This window comes from Eretmochelys imbricata, chromosome 1, assembly GCF_965152235.1.
Source record: "Eretmochelys imbricata isolate rEreImb1 chromosome 1, rEreImb1.hap1, whole genome shotgun sequence".
Classification (NCBI taxonomy): Eukaryota; Metazoa; Chordata; order Testudines; family Cheloniidae; genus Eretmochelys; species Eretmochelys imbricata.
Window position 1 is genome coordinate 186449952 of NC_135572.1, and position 20856 is coordinate 186470807.

A 20856-nucleotide genomic window follows, 5' to 3' on the forward strand; every position below is an offset into this window, starting at 1 on the left:
TTACCTTTATTGAATTTCATCTTGTTGATTTCAGACCAATTCTTTAATTTAATCAAAGTCATTTTTAATTCCAATCCTCTGAAGTGCTAGCAACCCCTCCTAGCCCGGTATCATCAGCAAATTTTATAAACGTATTTTCCACTCTGTTATCCAAATCAACAATGAAGATATTGGTTAGTACCTGACCCAGAACAGACTGCTGTGGAATCCCACTAGATATGCTCTCACAGTTTGACAGTGAGCCACTGATAACTACTCTTTGAGTACAGTCTTTCAACCATTTGGGGCACCTGCCTTTTAGTCATTTCATCTAGACCAATTTCCCTACTTTGTTTATGTGAATGGAATGTGTGACTGCATCAAAAACATTATTAAAAAAATTAAGATATCTGTAGCAAGGAGGCATGGTCTTCTGCCCTGACAGACAGCGAGAGACCCACAAGCTACTCCTGGTGGACAGAGCCAGGACACCCGTGGCTGCCCTGCCAGAAGCAGAGGGGTGGGACAGGAACCGGAACTATAAAAGACTGGCCCTTTAGCTCAGCTGGAGGAGAAATGTCAGAAGACCAGGATGCCTCTCCCCTGCTGGTGGAGCCTGGAGCTGACGGAGGTTGCCACTGTACCTGAGACCCAGAAGGGCTGCCAGAGGTACCAGACACCAATGAACTGATGGGGCTGCTGCTTGCCGTTTACCCGAGTGAGACTGAGAACAGCCCCGGAACTCAGGTAGCCCAGGGAAGCTGAACAGGGTTTGGCTGTGGGACCGATTTGTAAGCCAGCCAGTGTGTTGTGGGAGGATCCCCGCTGACCCAGTGGCAGACCACTCCTGCATCCCAGCCCAGAGCCCTGTGAATGGCGTGGAGCGGGAGGGCCTGCATCCCCCTACCCTGGCCACCCCATCCCTGAATGGTGGCAATCTACTCAGTTAGGCCAGGACGACTGTATTGGTCTGTCGCCTGCCAGAGTTAGGGCACCAGACAGGTCTGACTGTAGCTCCAGCCAAGAGCTGATTCCCCCCCACCCCCCGAACTGCTGTGTTGTTCTGTGTAGACCCAACCAGAACAGTTAACTGTGGATTGCTTGCCCTGATTCAGGGCCCAGGGCAGATAGAGTAATTGCTGCCCTGATTGATTACTAGCCAGGACCAGTAACTGCTGGCTGTCCCACCCTGATTGGGAACCCTGGGTTTATAGACTCCCTGCTGCTCGGCCAGCTGCAGGATAGAACCAAGTGACTCCTAGCTAATTCCCCCACAGACTGACTCGCTCCAGGAGGGATCATAGTAAGGGGCGTGGTCTCCTGCTCTGACAGATGGGGAAAGACCCATGAACGCCCTACCATATCTACTATGCCAGTAACTCTATCAAAGAAGGAAATTGGTTTGGCATGGCATGATTTGTTCTTGACTAATCTATGCTGGCTATTACTATCACCCTGTTACCCTCTAGGTACTTACAAATTGATTGTTTAACCATTTGTTCCACTATCTTTCCAGGTATCGAAGTTAGGCTGACTGGTTTATAACTCCCCACTGTGTTTGCTCTTCTCCAATCCTCCAGGACCTCACCTGTCCTCCATGAGTTCTTGAAAATAAAATTGCTAATGGTTCCAAGACTGCTTCAGCTAGTTCCTTAAGGACCCTAGGACTAATTTTGTCAGACTCTGCTGACTTGAATACATCTAAATTATCTAAACATTCTTTAACCTGTTGTTTCTCTTCTAGCTTGTGTTCCTTCCCCCTTGTTATTAATATTAATTGTATTAAGCATCAAGTCACCATTAACATTTTAATCAAGACTGAAGCAAAATAGACATAAAACACCTCACCCTTCTTGATGTTGTCCATTAGCTCTCCTTCCCCACTAGATAGTGGACCTACACGTTCCTTTGTCTTTCTCTTGCTCCTAATATATTTACAGAACCTATTCTTATTGCTTTTTATTATCCTTCCTGATCTAACTCATTCTCTGCCTTGGCCATTTTGGATTTTGTCTCTACATGCCCAAGCTACTCTTTTGTACTCCTCTTTAGCAATTTGTCCATGTTTCCACTTTCTGTAGGATTCCTTTTTGATTTTCAGGTCACTAAAGAGCTCCAGATGGAGCCATATTGGCCTCTTACTATTCTTTGCTTCACATCGGGATAGTTTGCTATTGTGCCTCTAATAGTGTCTGAGAAGTTACCATCTCTCCTAAACTCCTTTTTCCCCTTAGATTTCCTTTCTGTGGGGCTTTACCTACCCATTCTTCGAGTTTGTTAAAAAAGTCAGCTTTTTGTTTAAATCTACCATATACATGTGTCCCTTGCAGTGGGAAGACAATGGGCATGTGCACTATATGGATAGGCTGCAGCACAGTTCAGGAACCCAATTTGTCACAAAGTTAATTATTTCTGGGATGTTAGCAATGTACATCACCCAGTGGTAAATAACTGCAGAAATAACTGCTCTTCAACCACAACAGCACCAACAGTCAATTTACCAACATCAAACTGGTTAGCCACAGACATATAGCAGTCTTTGGTAGACAGCTTTCAGATGGACTGGCAGGGCCTTGCCACCCTCATCTGATGGTCCTGTCACTAGAGGATCAAGGCAAGCTCGTCACACCGCTCAATGAACATAGCTCTCTTCATGAGAAAGTTCTAAGCCCTCCCAGATCTGCATGATAAGGTAGTCCCCCCAACTCTGTGCTTGTGGTCTTGCAAAGAATGGCCAGTCTACATGGGGGAAATCCACAGCTACTGCAATCCATACCGGCTGTCTCCACCATCATGTCAGCATGCAGTCTTCATGATCTCCTCACTTAGGCCTACAACTGCCTTCTCAGGGACACAAGCCACTGCCAAAATGCTCTCCATCCTCAATCATGACCTCCATCTACAAACTGCTGCATTAACAGTGCCAAAAGCAGGAACAGATCTTCGCCCATAAACTGGATCCATGTGTTGGCATAGCTGGAACAGGCAAAAGTGAGGCGCCTGCAGAACCAGAAGTACTTTAGTGGCAGGCTAAGAACATTTCCACACAGGAGCTTAGGAAGAGCAGAAGTTCTCTCACACGACACTGTGAAACAATTCCTAGATGCAACAAAACAGAGGGAGGTACCAAACAGTAGGGAGTACATGGTGTAAGGTAGAACTAAGGAGAGGGCAATAAAATCATGCATTTACTAACTGTAGGTATGTGTACAGCTTGATAATTAAAAGAATATAGAACAAGTGCTTCTAAACTATGTATGTATTTTCTGCATATTTTCCTCTAATCTTTTTAATATTACCAATAATATTACTGAAAATTAGAAGGTATTGCTTGCAATAGCAGGTAAGATTAAGGTGTTTTTTTTTTTTAAAAGCTTTTTAAAATTGTACATTTTACAACACTTTAACCGTACAGGACAGAGTGAACATAACTAGACAATTTCTCCACACAAGAGAGACAGACATCCGAAGACCTAAAAAGCCACAAAAATTGCCAAGAGATTCAGGGGCAGGAATACTATCTACAGTTACTTTAAATTCATTTTGAAGTTACTAGATTTTGAGTTGACACTGTCCCCTTTAATATAGTGTACAATTATCACATCAACAACATGCTGCTCACACTATCTCCCAGCAACCGCTGATGCAGTTTAACTGCTCCAGAAGCCACCTAAAGTACATCTACACAGCAACAAACAACAAAAACATATAGCAAGTCTCAGAGCCTGGATCAACTGACTAACTTGTGCTACAAGACTAAAAGTAGGGCTCAGACTGGAACCCAGGCTCCGAAATCCAGGAAGGGGGGCTGCGTCTCAGAGCCTGGGCTTCAGTCTGAACCTGAATATCTACATTGCTACTTTTAGCCCCACACCATGAACCTGGGTCAACTGACTTGGGTTCTCGGACTTTCAGCCAGGAGGGTTTGGGGTATTTTTTGGCTGTGTAGAAGTGCCCTGTGCATTTGCGAGCCAGGCTATGATACACACTCGTCATGTCCGCACCAAGGAAGTTCTGCAAATGTTTCCCATTATTGCTAACACCATTTCAGTTCCACCAGTACTAGCTATGTTTTGAAACTCATGAGCAGACAAGCAGCTGCTAGCATTTTGGGGCCCAGTGTCACCTAACCATCCTTAATATCCCAGCCTTAATGGACGTCAGTTACTGCCAACAGCAGTGGAACCAAACTGCCCTTAGCAACAACCAGGAACATTTTTGCTACATTTCCCTAGTGCAGACAGGGCCTCTGGGGCTTAACAAATTATGTCTGCAGCTCAAAGTTAATCTCAGTCAGCACAATACATAGATGTCGAGCAGGTAACCCTGGTCTTTGAAGAGTGGCTCTTCCAGAGCTAGGAGCTATTCAAATATGTTGCCTATGCAGGCTTCCACATCTTCACCTCCAAATTCTTGCGCCTCCTTCACAATGAGGCAAGAAACAGGCTTGAAGCCAGTGGTGACCTCTCTTTCCCCCAAAAAGGAAGTCACTCACCAAACTAAAAGATATTTAACATTTCAGCTCAAACTTCAGGACAGGTCAAAACTACATGGAAAAGAAAAAAAACACTCACCTCAAACACGAAACATTAGTAGGAACCTAGAGTCAACGGAACAGAATAGGGCAGTGGGTCACACAAACCTAAGTACATAAGATTTAAAGTCACTTGTATTGATTTATATTTTAAGTTCAGCTTGTTTTGTATTGAGATAGACAATATTCTACATAGAAACAACCTATTTACATACTTGTGTAACATGACAACAAAATGCTAATGAATCAGGGGGAAGGGATAGCTCGGTCGGGGGAGGGATAGCTCTGTGGTTTGAGCATTGGCCTGCTAAACCCAGGGTTGTGAGTTCAATCCTTGAGGGGGCCATTTAGGGATCTGGAGCAAAAATTGGGGATTGGTCCTGCTTTGAGCAAGGGGTTGGACTAGATGATCTCCTGAGGTCCCTTCCAACCCTGATATTCTATGATTTTATGATATGGTGTTGAAGCAGGCGGCAGGCCTTGTGAAATGCTCTGGTAGGCAGTGTATGGCCTGTGGACCATAGATTGGGCACCCCTTGAATAGGGGCTGCGAGGGTGGGAGTAACTGAAGTGAAGCCTTTTTGTTCCTCAGTATACAACGCCACGGCATTGTTTAAACAGAAAGAATGAGGCACATCAGCCAGGTATGGAAAGTGGCAAGTGCTTTTTCTGTTCATTTTGGCAGCCAGTCACTAAGTTTCTAGAATGAAAGATATGAAGAGTCTGTAGGCATAACACACATCAAGCTGTGATCTTGTCATCTCTCACACGTTACAGAGCGGTGGGATTGATCAGCTTGTGGACAGACCTCCTCCTCCTCCAAGGAAAGTCCAGCTGTTGCAGGAAGTGGTAGGGGCAATTAATTGCTGAACCAGTGCCCCAGTATGCTGCAAGGATACACTGCATGATACCTTTCAGAATTGCTGATCGATTGTCCCCTCCTCACCTCCTTTCATATCAGCCTCTGATTAGTAGACATCTAGTCAATATTTCTAGCCTGATTTTATCTGACCCAAGTGAAGAGTTCTTTTCGAGCTTCTCTAGAGGTAGCTGCATTCCAGTGATATAAGACAGTGATTCTTACACATTCAGTAAAACACACTACACAGTGAGAACATCAGGGTTGCAAGGATGCAGCTTTTACTCTGCTCTGTGCGTGTATGAATGATAGTCTTTAATGATCCCATACTTTCTCAAATAAACAAAAACAAAACCACTGCATTTTGTGTCAGTTACTCTATAACTAACAAAACTTAAAGAAAATGAAAAGTTAAAGATGCCAGTGGGACATACCCTGTACCCTTCTCTCCTGCCCCCACCCAAAGACACACATCTCCCCAGTAGTGCAGTCATCATACCAGACCCTTAACAGCAGGAATGACTGCTTCCCAGTACTGCCTTCCCCAAATTTCACCCAGCTCCATCCCAAATGGACCAGACTTAACCCCCACCCCTCACACTTACAGAACCTTTCTGCACAGTTCTGTAAAGTTACACATACTCAGATTTGGGAAACAGTGTTGGAAACCTGGCATAGCCCTACATGGGGTAGTGTACGATGGTTGTACTACTGGTGAAGTGTGGGTCACGGGGGGGAGGGGAGGACGATTATTGATAGCCTTAAAAACTAAAAAGCAAGAAAACAAGTATTATGTACGGAGCAATCTTAACCGACACAAAATGCAGTGTTATTGCGTGTTGGTTTCCCAAGTTTTTTAGATAGGAGTCATTGCTGTGTTGAAGACACTTTAGAGGAGGACAAGAATTTTAAAAAATTGAAGTGGCAAACAGAACCCATACACAGAACTACAAGATGCTACATGTGTGTATTTCAGGTTGGGGGGGGGTGGAGGGGAGGAAAGAGGAGGAGAAGAGATTGACATTTGAGAAATGTTACAATCATGTAATTTAAAGATATCATGAAGTACTGTGTATGAAGTTTAATTTTTACATGGAATTGTTTAACTTCAAAAATCAGGACTATAGGGCTTCAAATCAAAACTCCCTAACTCATACATTTTACAAGGTCTCAAGGTGTACAGTGAGCAAGGCTCCAGCTGCTGTGAAGCCCTGCATTATTCAATGAGCACAACACAAAATGTACATGTTCAATATTTTTCTAAGTTGGGTGCACATGCACAGCAAAACCTGAAGTACTCTGAAGTATCAACTGTACTGCAAACACAAAGGCAAGTCAAAACTAGTTTTATGGGAATATTTAGAGGCATTTCTGTTCAATGATGGCACTATTTTTCTGACAATTTCAATTTTCTATCCCTAACGAAAAAAAGGTTGTAAAATTTTGTTTAAAAAAAAAAAGAGAGAAAATATTTTTCTCCTCAAAAGCAGTTTAACCATTTTGTCTCAAATTCTCCAACTCCAACATAAAAGAACAAAAAGCCTGGAAAATTTCAACAGAACAGTTTAAATTTTTGAAGAGTAGCGAGCTACTCAAAAGAAGGTTGCCTCAACTTTTCCATTATAACACCACAGCACTATCAGTAAAATGGGCCTCAGAGTTAGCTCTTACGCAGTGCTTTTAATTTCCAAGTGGCATAAAAGATATAAATAATTAAAGTAATTAATGCTCTGGCATTAGGATTTTCTCATCTGTCGAATTCAAAGCACTTGATAAAAGGGGAAAAGTACTAGTTGCTCCATTTTACAGACAGCCTAACTAAGTACACAGATTTAAGGTATTTTTTCTGGGGCACTGTGGTCTAGTGGATAAAACATGAGCACAACCTGCAAGGGCAGGCCTAGGTAATTGTCTAGCCACATCTCTCAATGTCCCTTCCAGCTCTACATTTCTAAGATTCTATAATTTTATATTACAAGAGTTCTGGGTTCTGTTCCCAGCATTACAACCTTTCTATGTAATCCTGGCTAAGTAAAAGTCTCTGGGCCTCACTAACCCTGTCTATACAATGGGGTAATGATAGTTGGGCAAGTGTGAGAGTCATGAAGTACAGAGAATTCAGACTAGCCAAGTGAAAAGATGGACCAAGAATTTAGGACTTCCTGGCTCCAGATCGTATGCACATTCTCTCAGGCAGGTTAAGGAGACATTTTGGGGACACAATCAAAAACCTTTTCACCAGGCCTATAGCTCCCTGAAACATATGGAAATGGAACAAAGCCAGTTCAGAGTATTCCAGCGTTTTAAGAAAAGTTGAGTGCATAGCTAATTTAGCTACATCTGCACTGCAGCTGCTCTGAACTTCACATGGACTGAGGCAAGGGCTCCATTCAACATGAAGTTAAGTTACTGCATATATAGTGAAGTCTATTATAGTCCTATAGAACACTTCTAAGAGTGCTTGAAAAAAAAGTATTATTTTCAAAGATGAGAAAGCACGCAATTTTCACTGAATGCTTAAAGGCAATTTCCCTCAAAGGAGGGCATTTCTTAGCCAAATTTCAGCTCCATGTTTTTTGCAAGAAATTTTGTAATAGGTCAAGTGTATTTTTCCATTGTCCTTATTCTCAAAAAACAGTTGACTGTTTCTGCTCAAGCTTAAAAGAAAAAAGAAAAAAGAAAAAAAAAATCAAACGAACTGCTCCCCTTTTCCCCGCCTCCTCCCAGACAGAAACCAAGCCTGAAAAATTTCAGCTCTTCAGTTAGAAGTTGTTTGTTTAAAAACAGAGGGCTTAGAACAGAAACATTTAGGCTACCTTAACTATAGACGCCATTCACTCTCCAGCTGTAATTTGTAAATTTGCAGAGTATTTTTGAGAACCTTCTTCAATGAGAGTTATGTACTCATTTGATCATAATCTTTATACTGTAATACTGTAGGATTTCAAGAGCAGGCAGAATACTCCACAAAAGGTGTACAGAAAGCAAATTCAAAATTCACATGGAAACATTTACTTCTCACTAAGAGCAGCAGTTTAAGACCCTAGAGGGAACATACTAATTACCACACTGGATCAGGAGAGCAATCCAGTATCATCTCCAACAGTGGCCAGCACCAGCTACTTTTGTCCTCCCATTTAAATTTCATCCTGATTGCTAATAAAGATTGGCTTGGCTGAAGCACATGGTTTGGTAGCCCTTCCAAAAAAAAAAAATGTGCTGTCAATTATTACAACTCTGGATATTCTTGATATCCTTATAAATATCCAATCCCTTTTTGAATCTCTAATTCTTGGTCTCAACAATTTTGTGGCAATGACTCCCACAGCTTAATTACAATTGCACCAAATATTCCACCAATTTACACTATCTTGAAGTTCCACATTCAGTCAATACTGGGATGATAAAAGCTTTTCCATAGTTATAATAGAAATCTGGTTACAGTTTTAAGTCCTATTTTTCCCCTTCCCTCTTTAACCTAACGTAAATTGAAAAAGCTGTTTGAGCTAGGGAAGTTGGAAAATTTAGGTGTAAATAATATTTGGCAAGTTTGTCAGTTTCTTAGAACAAAGCAAAAGGTGTTAGGCTTCCAAAACACTGAGGTTAGAAACTTAAAATGTGTAACCATATTTCTTCAACATATGAAGAACACTAATTTTAAATTATTCATTGCCAAACTAGGAACATCAGAATGGTTAGTCAGGACTCAGATGACTTCATGAAGACCATCCTAATCTTTGCTGAGTTGTATGAAGTCTGCCAGTGCTTTTAAGAACTTTGCCTGGTCTACAAAAATGTGGGACTTCAGAAAAGTCTCAAAAGATGTAACAGGTTTTTTTTTGTTTTGTTTACATTACACAAAACAATGATATTGGGGAAAGATTCAGTACACACAATTCCTCTATCACACACAACTTGGCCCCAGAACCTGGGTTTAATGCACTCATCTCTCTAGCAGAACTCAAACTCCACAGGGACTCATACAGAGCTCATAAGTAAGGACTCGAAGTCCTTAGCAAGTTTGCTTGGGTTAAAGGATTTCATATCTATGGAAATAGACCACAGACCTTACTGAAGCACGGACTTCCAAAAAGGCCAAGGCCACGCCAACTAGGCTGAAGGATTTTAAGGCTGCTTGCATTCCTCTGAAGAAATACTGATGCAGTTTGAGCAAGCGAAACACCAAGGCCATGTCTACACTACACACTTCTGCTGGCAGAGCTATACTGGTCAGGGATGTGAAGAGGTCTGATCCTTGACCTACACAGCTGCGCCAGCACAAGCCCCTGGTGTAAATGCAAAAAACTGTGCTTTTCCCAGTACAGCTTGTTTTGTTTGGGGGTAGAATAAGCCAATACTGGTAAAGCATAGCTTTGACAGTATTAGCTGCATCCACACTTGGAATGCTCTGCCAGTAAAGCATATTGGTATTCCTATACTAGTAAACCACTCCTAGTGTGGACATGGCCCAAACATAGCAGGACATAAGTTTGCATATTTGGTCAAGACTACGGTCAGGTCTACATTCAAGACTTAAGTCAACCCAGCTATGTCGCTCAGGGGCGTGAAAAATCCACACCCTTGAGCAATGTAGTTCAGACAACCTAACCCCCGGGGTATGTCGACAGCACTAGAATTCTTCTACTGACCCAGCTACAATTTCTTGAGGAGGTGGATTAACTATACCAATGAGAGAACCCCTCCCATTGCTGCAGTGAGTGTCTATACTTGAAAGACTACAGTGGCACACTTTCAGTTAGAATCCTAAGTAGTTCCATATGAAGAGGATACCAAAATTTTACCCTTGACTTTGTTTAAAAAAAACAAAACAAAAAAAGAACCCACCCACACACTAAAACCCTAAAGAAATTCCTACACTCTTCCCACCCTATCCCCCCACCAAAAGAGAGAGACTGAAAGACTTTTAGGATTGAAAACATGTATCAATAAATTAAGAGGAAAACATTTAAAGAAAGATTTATAAAGGCAAGTATGAGAAATCCCGCAAGTTAGAGAGTAAGACTTTAGATAGGCAGCTTGAAAATGCCAATTTAATCCGATATAGGACTTATGTTTCTATGAATATGAATCCCATAACCAGTTGTTACTTTAGATTTTGTATATGGACTGATCCTAATCTGAATTGACTAGAACATACAGGGTTTAAAGGTGATTTATAAAGGGGGGGAAAAATGGAGTTTGTACACTTTGTTTCTTTATTATGTATAAAGGTGATCTGGAAGAGGCTTTTTTTTTTTAAATTAATATAAAGCATTTTTTGCTTACTTTTTACATTAGGAATTCAAGTCCGACCTAGCCTAGAAGATTATGTTAACTGGTGAACAATTAAATTATGAGCTCACAAGAGCTGAGAGTGAAATGCTAGATGTACTCTAGAAAAGATTTGCCACCATAGCCATACTGGCAAACGCCCAGCGGAGAGGCAGCTTACTTCAGCAAAAAAGATTGATTTTGAAAGGATAATTTAACTTGGAAATGGTATAAACTAAAACTACACTTGCAAAAACACTTATGCTGGTTAACTGTGTCTATACTAGAGCTTTTGAAAACATAGAGGTGCCACAAAAAGCCCCACATCTAACTGATGTTGCTATCTGAGCAAATATATAGACCTGCCCTGGCCAAAGATGAGCAATTGAGAGGGAGGGAGTTTTTGTCAATTGTTTAAAAAAAACTTTAGTTTTTTGTTTGGTTTTGTTTACACTTGTTTAATGATTAACAAAGACCTCCTTTATACAAAATGTTAACGATTCAACTTCTCCACCCTTTCATTTAAGGTGTTAAGAGTTAACAATAATGCTGAGACCCAACCCCACCCCATAACACAAGTCCTCCAGCAAAATCTGAAAAACCCAAGCCTGACATTTCTAATAGTTCTAAGTTAAAAAACAAGCAGATTTTTTTGTTTGTTTGTTTTGATGGGGAGGTGGGGGCATATATAGGAGAAAGGGAGTGAGCATGACCCTTTACACACATAAAACAGCAAAAGAGCACTCAAGCTCAGTTTAAAATCTCCGGAGGCCACCTTTAAAATAACCATAGCCATCAGACGTAGTTGGCCAGGTATACACTGGACAACATAGTTATGTATCACCAAACCAACCACTGTACCACAGTTTCCAGGAAAAAGCAGATCTACCTATTGCAGGCAATGGGTGCAAGTGAACAGGCATGGAACACAGTTTAGTTACAAATACAGAAAAAAAACAACCTATGTTTATACAAGTTCCCATGCCCAAATTACCAATAACTTGTCAGCTATGGGTAGTTTTTTCCTAGGGTAGACAAGGCCTAACTGAATGAACAACATTAAGTAGAATCAGGATAGAGGTGAATGGAGTCAGAATTAAGGCTATCTAGGGGAGGTTAACACTACATTTCCATATTTTCCTGTGTGTTTTTTGATTAATTTAGATGTTTCTGGCTTTCAGTGTTTGTTTTCACGCTATTTTAAGACAACATGCACCCCAGGTCACTATTTACAAAAATAAGATAGCTATTCATTTCTTTTTCTTTTTCTTAATTTTGTCCATTTAAGAGTACTATGCATATAGTCAGTTTTCTGGGATGTTTGTGTGGATCTTTCATGTCTTTCACACAGCAACCTGGGAGAGAACCACCTTTTTCAGAATAGGAAAGTGACTGTAAATCCCAGCCCCCAAAAAATTATTAGCATGGACCTTGGGGAGGTGTAGTACCTTCCTCCCCTCCCTAAAACTAATATCTGAAAAACTAATAATTAGAGAATTTAAGGGGAAAAGCCCCATTCAGGCATGACTATTCTCCCTCCCCCTGCCCCCCCAAACCAGTTTGGACACTTATTAACATCACCAAGGAGTGGCAGTTTCTTCCCAAGATCGAGCCAAAGGAGAGAGTCCTTCTCTCCTCTTTCACAAGAAAGGTCCTTGAACAGTAGGTTAGGTTCCAGGACAATGGATTAAGCTAGGGACACTGCATTACGCACATTTACTCTGAAAACACTAAGCTTTCTCTGCAATACAATCTTCCTCATCTGGTGGAGTTGGAATTATTCCATGATCAACTCCTTAGTCCACATCTCTATCACCACCAGCTGCAACCATCATTTCCCAACCATAACCCTTTCCCTATCCCATGCTGCCAAACCTGAAAATAAGAACAGGCTCTCTGATCCTCTCTAACCTTAACCACTTAATCACCCACCATCTCTTTCAAGTCCCAATTATCCCCCAGGAAAGGATAGGGGATGAATTCTATTTATACCTACATCCCCAACAACTTGACCCTTCCCACCTGCCCTCCTCATGTAATTTACCCTATCACAGTATGCTGACCCCTCAAGCAGCTTCTTCCTCCCTGATCAATGGGCACATTTTTACCCATAACATTATGAGGTCCCCTCACCTCCAAGTCACCTATGGTTGGAGAATCAGGATAGAGGATGTTGTCTCCCAAGCTCCACCAGCAACCCCAGATATGGCATTCCCTCCACTTTTCTCCCAACAAGAAATCCTTCCTTTTAGCGTCCCACCTCCATACGTGGGGGTCTCCCCTGGATTTCCCGACTCCCTTGTTCCAGCCCCAGGCAACTCCCACCCCATATGCCTCCCCTGGGATTCAGCACCTGCTTCCCCCCTGCACAGTGCTAGGAGAGTGCACGCACCCACCCACCGCTCTGCATGGACCCCCAGACTGGGCGCTTCCCTCCCCATCCCACAAGCCCTCTCCCCCACACCCCTGCCCCACAAGCCCTCCCCACACACACCACCCCCAACTCCCTCCCCCCCACACACACACCCCACCGCACAAGCCCCCCACGCCCCCCCTCCCACACACACACTCTCTCTCTACCCAGCCCCAAACTCTGAAACTTTCCCCGGAGCGGGCGGGCGGGCGGCTCAGCCCTGCCGGGACCCCCCCGGCCGCCGGCACCACGCGGACCCCGCTCCCGCACACACACAGCGCCACTTACCGAGCGGCGCCGGGCGGGAGGGGAGGGGGCGGTTCTCAGCTCCGGGCGGGAGGGGGCGGCGCAGCGTCTCCCCCCGGTGGCGGCGGATCCATTCCCCTCCCGCAAACACACACAGGATCCATTGTCCGCCAGCGCTCCCCCTCCGCACACATGGTACCGCCCGTCACTCCTCCCCCCCCATTCCAGCTAGACGAATGGTACCACCCGTCGCCCCCTCTGCCCCGCCCCGGCAATGGTACTGTCCCCTACTTACTGAGGGGATGGTGCCGCCTCTCAACCCCGCCCTGGGAATGGTACTGTCCCGAAGGAGGAGACTGTAAATACCCTTCCCCCACACAATGGCATCAACCGGCTTCTTAAAGAGGCAGGCCTGAATCCATAAGCCCCTTCCGCGCCTGCACGAAGCACCGCCCTTACATTCCCCCATTCATCTTGGTACCGCCCCCTCAATTAACATAGCTCATCCCCCACCTCACTGTGGCACCACCCCACCTCTCCCCTTTAAAGAGACAGCCACCCAATTGTGCTTCTTAAAGGGACACTCCCCCAGTGCCTCCCTCTCTCGTTGCCCCTTCCCAGCGCCCAGTGGCGACGGGGCCGCCTCCTTTCCTCGCCCGCCCACTCACCCCCCTCCGTCCCCCCCGAGCCAGGTGAAAGCCCGGCCCGGCCTCCCCCCGGGGGCTCCCCGCGCCGCCCCCTGCAAAGCCCCAGCAGGCCCCGGCCACGCTGCGCCCGGAGCTGCCCCAGCCCTGCCCAGAACGCGGCCGCCCCGGGAGCCGCCGGGCAGCGCCGAGGCGAGCGGGCGCCCGGCCCCAGGGAAGCGGGGCGCTCCCAGCCCGGCCCCACTGACCCCGGGTGGGGGGGCACAACGCAGCACGGCGCCGCTCCCCCGCTCGGAGCGAGCCTGCCCCCCGCCGCTGTGGCAGGGAGGCGGCGCCCACCACCCTGGGGTGCGATCAATTGTCTCGGGCAGCAAATTGTCAACAGTCCCTCAGCCTCCCACCCCCAGCGCTGCCCCGGCGCCGGGGGCACAAGGGCGCCGGGGGCCGAGATCCAGGAGACTGTGTCCGCGCTCACCTGAAACGGGGCCTTCCTTAGACATACGAAGGTCCGCACAGAACCTATTACAATGGATACTCCAGCCTGCCTGAACCTGGGGGCAGAGCCAGACCTGTCAGTCACGGGCAGCGGGAGCATGCCCTGCCTCCTGAAGTTTCCTCCGCTTGCAATAACTTCCACAGCCAGGATGATTCTCATCTGTTTTCCAAAATCACAGGTGGCGATAACTATTATTTGAAGGGGGAAAGTACAGTTTCATCTTCCCCTCGACGGGCTGTGCACACAGAGACGGGAAACTCTGCTCTGCCCAGGACAGAAGTTGATTTTCATTCTTGGGGTTGGGCTGATGTGTTCTTTCTAGTTTATTTATTAAAGCCCCGTTAGACATGCTGACTGTCAAGACCAGAATAGATCTGTTACACATGGAAGGAAGAGTGCTTCAAGAGCTCCATAAATCACTGTGTTCCAGCCAGCGGATGGATCTCTTTTTGGTACCTATTCCCCGCATTGAATCACGTCCTCAACGAGCCCTCTCCATGATCCCCTGCTAGCTTCTGACATATGAATCACGCTGCCTGGTTAACTAATGGATGGACCCCTTCAAAAAAGTCTGGTTCTCTGCATTTACCAGTTGAGGGAACGGACAACAGATAATAGGCACTGGACCTCGCAACAGATGTGCTAGGATGAAATCCAGAGGGGATAACAGGAATTAGGGGGTAGGACTCACATGAACTCTGGATCACTGACACACGTGTACATGAGATCAGCATTCTCAGTAGGTTGCCCTAAGAATTGGATTTTTGTTTCTGTGACACAGTGAGCAGGGGAGCCAAGCACTGAGGATTATGCACCATGCTGCATCCATAAAGGTGAGAATACAAACAAATACTTATTTATATTTCCCCTTTGGATGTTTGTTCCTATGATCATGCTTCAGTAGAGGGGGTGAAAGTGGGCTCAGTCTTTACCCCCAAAATATTTCAATTCAATAGCGATCACCCTGCCCTCACAGAGGCCAGATTTATTGTCTTGTGAGCCCAACAGGAGCTTCTTCTAGGGTTCAATAATGGACTTCACAGAGGGTCTACTTTTTACTGGATAGGGTCCATATGTGTCTGATTTCTCCTGGAGGCCTCAGCAGAGGATATGAGAAGAGAATTCCAGGGGGAGGGAGATGACCTTTGAGCTCAGCTTCCTATCACGCACTCTGGCGCTGCCAGTGTCCATGCTTCGTCCAATACCCTCCATTCGTGACTCAGAGGGAAGCAGAGAAGGAAGAGGTAGCTGAGTTCCGCAATCAGAGGCATCGCTGCAGGTATGAGCTACTGGGACTCAGGAATGATCTTCCCACTTGGCACGCTGCCTGTCTGGCTTCACTCCCATCACAGACATAGGGGCACTGCCTCCCCTCCAGCCATTTTATTCCCAATACTGCCTGCCTCCTTCCCGGCAGGAGAAGGGATAAAGGTGAGTCAACCTGTCCTGGGTTGCATCTTGCCCAGCAGAGTGTCTCCCCCCTCACCTCCACTCCCTCCAATCCTACCTGGCTCAGTCTGTCCTTTCCTGCCCAAGGAAGGGAGGCAGAGGTAATCCCATCCTAGCTAATTTGTGAGAGGGAAATTGTTATCTGCCCACAGAGCTGGGCAAGCTCCCCAGTGAGATGCTAGATAAAGTGGGGGAGGAGGGGAGAGGAGAGCAGGAGACTGGCCCCTCCCTTTACCCTCTGGCTTTCTCAGCCTAGCTGGCTCCTTGAAGCTTGCAGGGGCATCAGCCGCTGCAAACACCTCACCAGGGAAGCAGAGCTAATGGGACATTCACCCAAAAAGGCAAATGAAGCCCTGGGACATTGCTGGGAATTGACATGTTATTGAACCAAAGAGTTAGTCAGTAATATGATACCACATTTTGAGTCTCCCTCAGACAAGCTCTGCAGAAAGGAGGGAGAGAAAATTTCAGGAGGGGGTATTCCCTCGCAGCCAGTAACTGGCAGGTCTGGGTCTGCCCCTAGCAGGCTTTGCACCCATTGCAATGGATTCCTAGACCTTAGCATGAGGAAGAATGCACTAGGTTGTGCAACAGTCCACAACTAGATAAGAAGGAATGGACAAGAATGACAAATAAGCACAACCTATCAACCCCAAAAGTGCTGGAAAGCCCCATCCTGAGCAAATGCTTGATGTTTTGGGGATTAAATGCTAATACAACTTGAAACCCTCTTGTGGCCAGTGTTTTAGGGTTTGCAGTGGTTCCCCCCTTCTTTCATTCTGTGGATCATTTTGAGAAAGATACAGATTCTCATAAAGACTCACCTCTTCTCCCAAAACACTACCTTCCCTCCACCACTCCCACAAAATATTTATTCCTGTACATCATGAGACGAGCACTAACCACAGTGGATATATTGCATTTATCACTGAGAGAAATCCAAATTTTGGCATTGTCATACTTTTGCAACATTTAGATAGACTGTCATGCCAATAAAGTTAGTGTATTGAAATGTAGCATTCTCTCCCTTCCTCACTCTTCAAATGACACCATCCCTTTTCCTATCCACTCCCCACCCTTAAAATAAATCCCTGCTCTGTGGAAGCAGCATAATTATACTGGAATAAAGGCACTTAGTCTGGAACAGTGTCCACATGGAGAATTATACCGGTATAGCTTCAGTAGTATAATTCCAGTAGTATAATTCCACTATAGCTATAACAGTCAATTTCCCCACATAGACAAGTGGTAGTTATATCATTTTCCCTCTCCATCCCTTATTCTTAAGATGTTGTTACCTCCTTGTTCCCTCCCACACAGTTATCTATTGGGAATTTCTTCCCCTTCACTTACCCCTCCCCCACCTCTTGAGAAGGCTAAAAGCAGGCACTGCATTAACTCTTTGCAGTTGTAGTTTTCCATTTCCAGCCCACAAGGCTGAACTCAGAGGGGTAGCCTATATGAGTCTTTTTTACCTACAGTGTCCCACTGTGGCTACTACCAAAGCAGCTCCATTGGTGGTAGCAGTAGTCGAACACTTTTTAAAGATCAGTCTAGTGTAGTCGAAGACTTTCTCCTCCTGAACTAATCTCTGCTTCTTTACCCACCCTAATCGGTACCAACTTTTAAACCTTGCCTATTTCAGCATTTATCATAGTTGTTGTTTTTGTAAATTAATGTCCACAATCCCTCCTCCTCCAGACATACCACCATTTTCTTCCCCTTAAAGCACAGCATAAATTGAAATCTTTTTGTTAGGGCTGTTGATTAATCGCAGTTAAATAATGCGATTAACTCAAAAAATTAATCGCGATTTAAAAAAATTAATTGTGATTAATCGCAGTTTTAATTGCACTGTTAAACAAGAGAATACCAATTGAAATTTATTAAATATTTTGGATGTTTTCTACATTTTCAATATATTGATTTCAGTTACAACACAGAATGCAAAGTGTACAGTGCTCACTTTATTTTTATTACAAATATTTGCACAGTAAAAATAAGAAATAGGATTTTTCAATTCACCTCATACAAGTACTATAGTGCAATCTCTTTGTCGTGAAAGTGCAACTTACAAATGTAGATCTTTTTTGGTACAGAACTGCACTCAAAAACAAAACACTGTAAAACTTCAGAGCCAACAAGTCTACTCAGTCCTACTTCTTGTTCAGCCAATCGCTAAGAGAAACAAGTTTGTTTGCATTTACAGGACATAATGCTGACCGCTTCTTATATACAATGTCACCTGAAAGTGAGAACAAGCATTCGCATGGCACTTTTGTAGACGGCATTGCAATGTATTTACATGCCAGATATTCTAAACATTTGTATGCCCCTTCATGCTTTGGCCACCATTCCAGAGGTCAAGCTTCCATGCTGATGACACTCTTTAAAAAAAAAAATGCATTAAATAATTTGTGACTGAACTCCTTGGGGGAGAATTGTATGTCTCCTTCTCTGTTTTATCCACATTCTGCCATATATTTCATATTAAGTCAATCTTGGATGATGACCCAGCACATGTTGTTCATTTTAAGAACACTTTCACTGAAGATTTGACAAAACGCAAAGAAAGTACCAATGTGAGATTTCTAAAGATAGCTACAGTACTTGACCCAAGCTTTAAGAATCTGAAGTGCTTTCCAAAATCTGACAGGGACGAGGTGTGGAACATGCTTTCAGAAGTCTTAAAATAGCAATACTCCGATGCAGAAACTACAGAACCCGAAACACACCCCTCCCCCCCCCCCCCCCAAAAAAATCAACCTTCTGCTGGTGGCATCTGACTCAAATGATGAAAATGAGCATGCATCAAGCCACACTGCTTTGGATCGTTATTGAGCAGAACTCGTCATCAGCATGGACACGTCCTCTGGAATGGTGGTTGAAGCATGAAGGGACATATGAATCTTTAGCACATCTGGCACATAAATATCTTGCAACACCGGCTACAACAGTGTTATGCGAGCACCTGTTCTCACTTTCAGGTAACATTCTAAACAAGAAGTGGGCAGCATGATCTGCAAATGTAAACAAACTTGTTTTTCTGAGCGTTTGGCTGAACAAGAAGTAAGACTGAGTGGACTTGTAGGCTCTAAAGTTTTACATTGTTTTGTTTTTGAATGCAGTTTTTTTTTTTTTACATAATTCTACATTTGTAACTTTAATGAAAAAGAGATTGCACTACAGTACTTGTATTAGGTGAATTGAAAAATATTATTTCTTTTGTTTTTTACAGTGTAAATATTTGTAATAAAAAATATAAAGTGAGCACTGTACACTTTGTATTGTGTTGTAATTGAAATCAATATATTTGAAAATGTAGAAAACATCCAAAAGTATTTAAATAAATGGTATTCTATTATTATTTAACAGCGTGATTGACAGCCCTACTTTTCGGAGGCAGGGCCTCTCTCTCACTGCATGTGTGTACTCAATAATATGGAGCCCCACTGTGGTTGGGGCTTTCAAGTGCTACTGTAATAAACAAGGAATAGAAGTGCATCACTGGTGATTCACATATAGGGCCCAATCCCAGTTCCTACTGACATCATGGACTCAATCGTGGTCTCCTTAAGAGACCAAGCAGTTTAGGCTGGGATTTTAAAAAGTGCCGGAGGGAGTCAGGCACCCAGTTTCCATTCCATTTAGGTGCCTTTGAAAATCCCAGCCTTACAGTTTAATCGTGACAAACACAAAATTAGCAACAGGTTAACAGGTGTACCTTTCTATGCATGGTTCTCCACTGCCTTGCCCCTTGTGTATGAAATGGGTGTAAAACACTACTAGATCAGAAAGCTACCATGTCATACAGGCAAAGATTACTGGCCAAGTTGCAAGGCAATGGCGAATCATTCCTTCAGTCTCAAATAACCCCATCAAGCCACCATCCTTTCTTTTTTTCTCCTCCCATCTCACCTTCTGTCTATTCCTTCCTCTCTTTGGAGGACTCTTGAAATCAGTTATCAGAACATTTTACTTTACTCTTAGGGCACGGTTACACTGGAAACTTCAAAGTGCTGTCGCGGGAGCACTCCCACGGCAGCACTTTGAAGTGCGAGTGTGGTCACTTACGAGCACTGGGAAAGAGCTCTCCCAGCGCTCCTAGCAATCCACTTCCCTGAGGGGATTAGCTCCGAGCGCTGGGAGCACAGTTCCTAGCATTCGGAGCCTGTTTACACTAGCGCTTTAAAGCGCTCTGACTTGCTGCACTCAGGGGGGTGATTTTTCACACCCCTGAGCCAGCAAGTTCGAGTGCTATAAAATGTAAGTGTAGCCAAGCCCTTAGAGTTAAGTTGGTACTTTGCCCTATCCTCTCTGGGAATTGTCTACAGTAAAATACCAACCAGAGTGAATTCCCAAGGCAGAAGTTCTCAGCTAAGAAATCCCTACTGTTGGCCTTGAAGAGTTTCACCATGGGAACTGACAACAAAAGCCTCCCTGCTGATTTTAATAGCTCTGACAGGTTGTAAGGTGGAAAGGCAGCCTCTCAGGTGGCCAAATCCCAGACCATTCAAGGCTTTAGAGATTGTCAGCAACTACACAACACTCAAGCAGGCCTTCCCCTCCCCATTTACGTTCTTACAAGCTGTTGCAAATAATCCAACTCTCCTGGTTCTTTACAGTATTAAAACAAATCCAAGAACACCCAGAACATCACAGCTGTCACCACACTGCACACCATGGTCTTAGAACTTCATGGCAGCAACAGGCATACAACTCAATCTTTCTGCTCAAAAGCACAATCCTCTACAATTTGGGCTATGATACACAGCTGAGGAGCCCCAATTCTATCCACATAACAGTAGTGGTTCACATGCCTACCAGCTCAATACATTTATGTTCTGCTTTCTATATATGGTTCAGAGCTTTGCATACCATGATTGCTACTTTCATTCTTTTAGCCCCCAATCCTGCAAAAACGTACACAGGTACTTAATTTGCACACAAGTATAGACCCATTGA

General features: G+C 44.3%; 1 protein-coding gene across 2 annotated transcripts in view; it reads right to left on the bottom strand.

Moving 5' to 3' along the window:
• LOC144266658 (uncharacterized) overlaps nt 1-20856 on the bottom strand; it is a 59936-nt gene that overhangs the window by 10003 nt on the left and 29077 nt on the right. Inside the window, exon 1 of one of the 2 annotated variants that reach the window (XM_077820121.1) lies at nt 14422-14478. The exons of the other annotated variant lie outside the window; for it this stretch is intronic. The gene's annotated coding sequence lies outside the window, so the exon portion shown is untranslated. Of the gene's footprint in view, nt 1-14421; nt 14479-20856 lie in introns of those variants that run through there. 2 annotated transcript variants of the gene reach the window in all.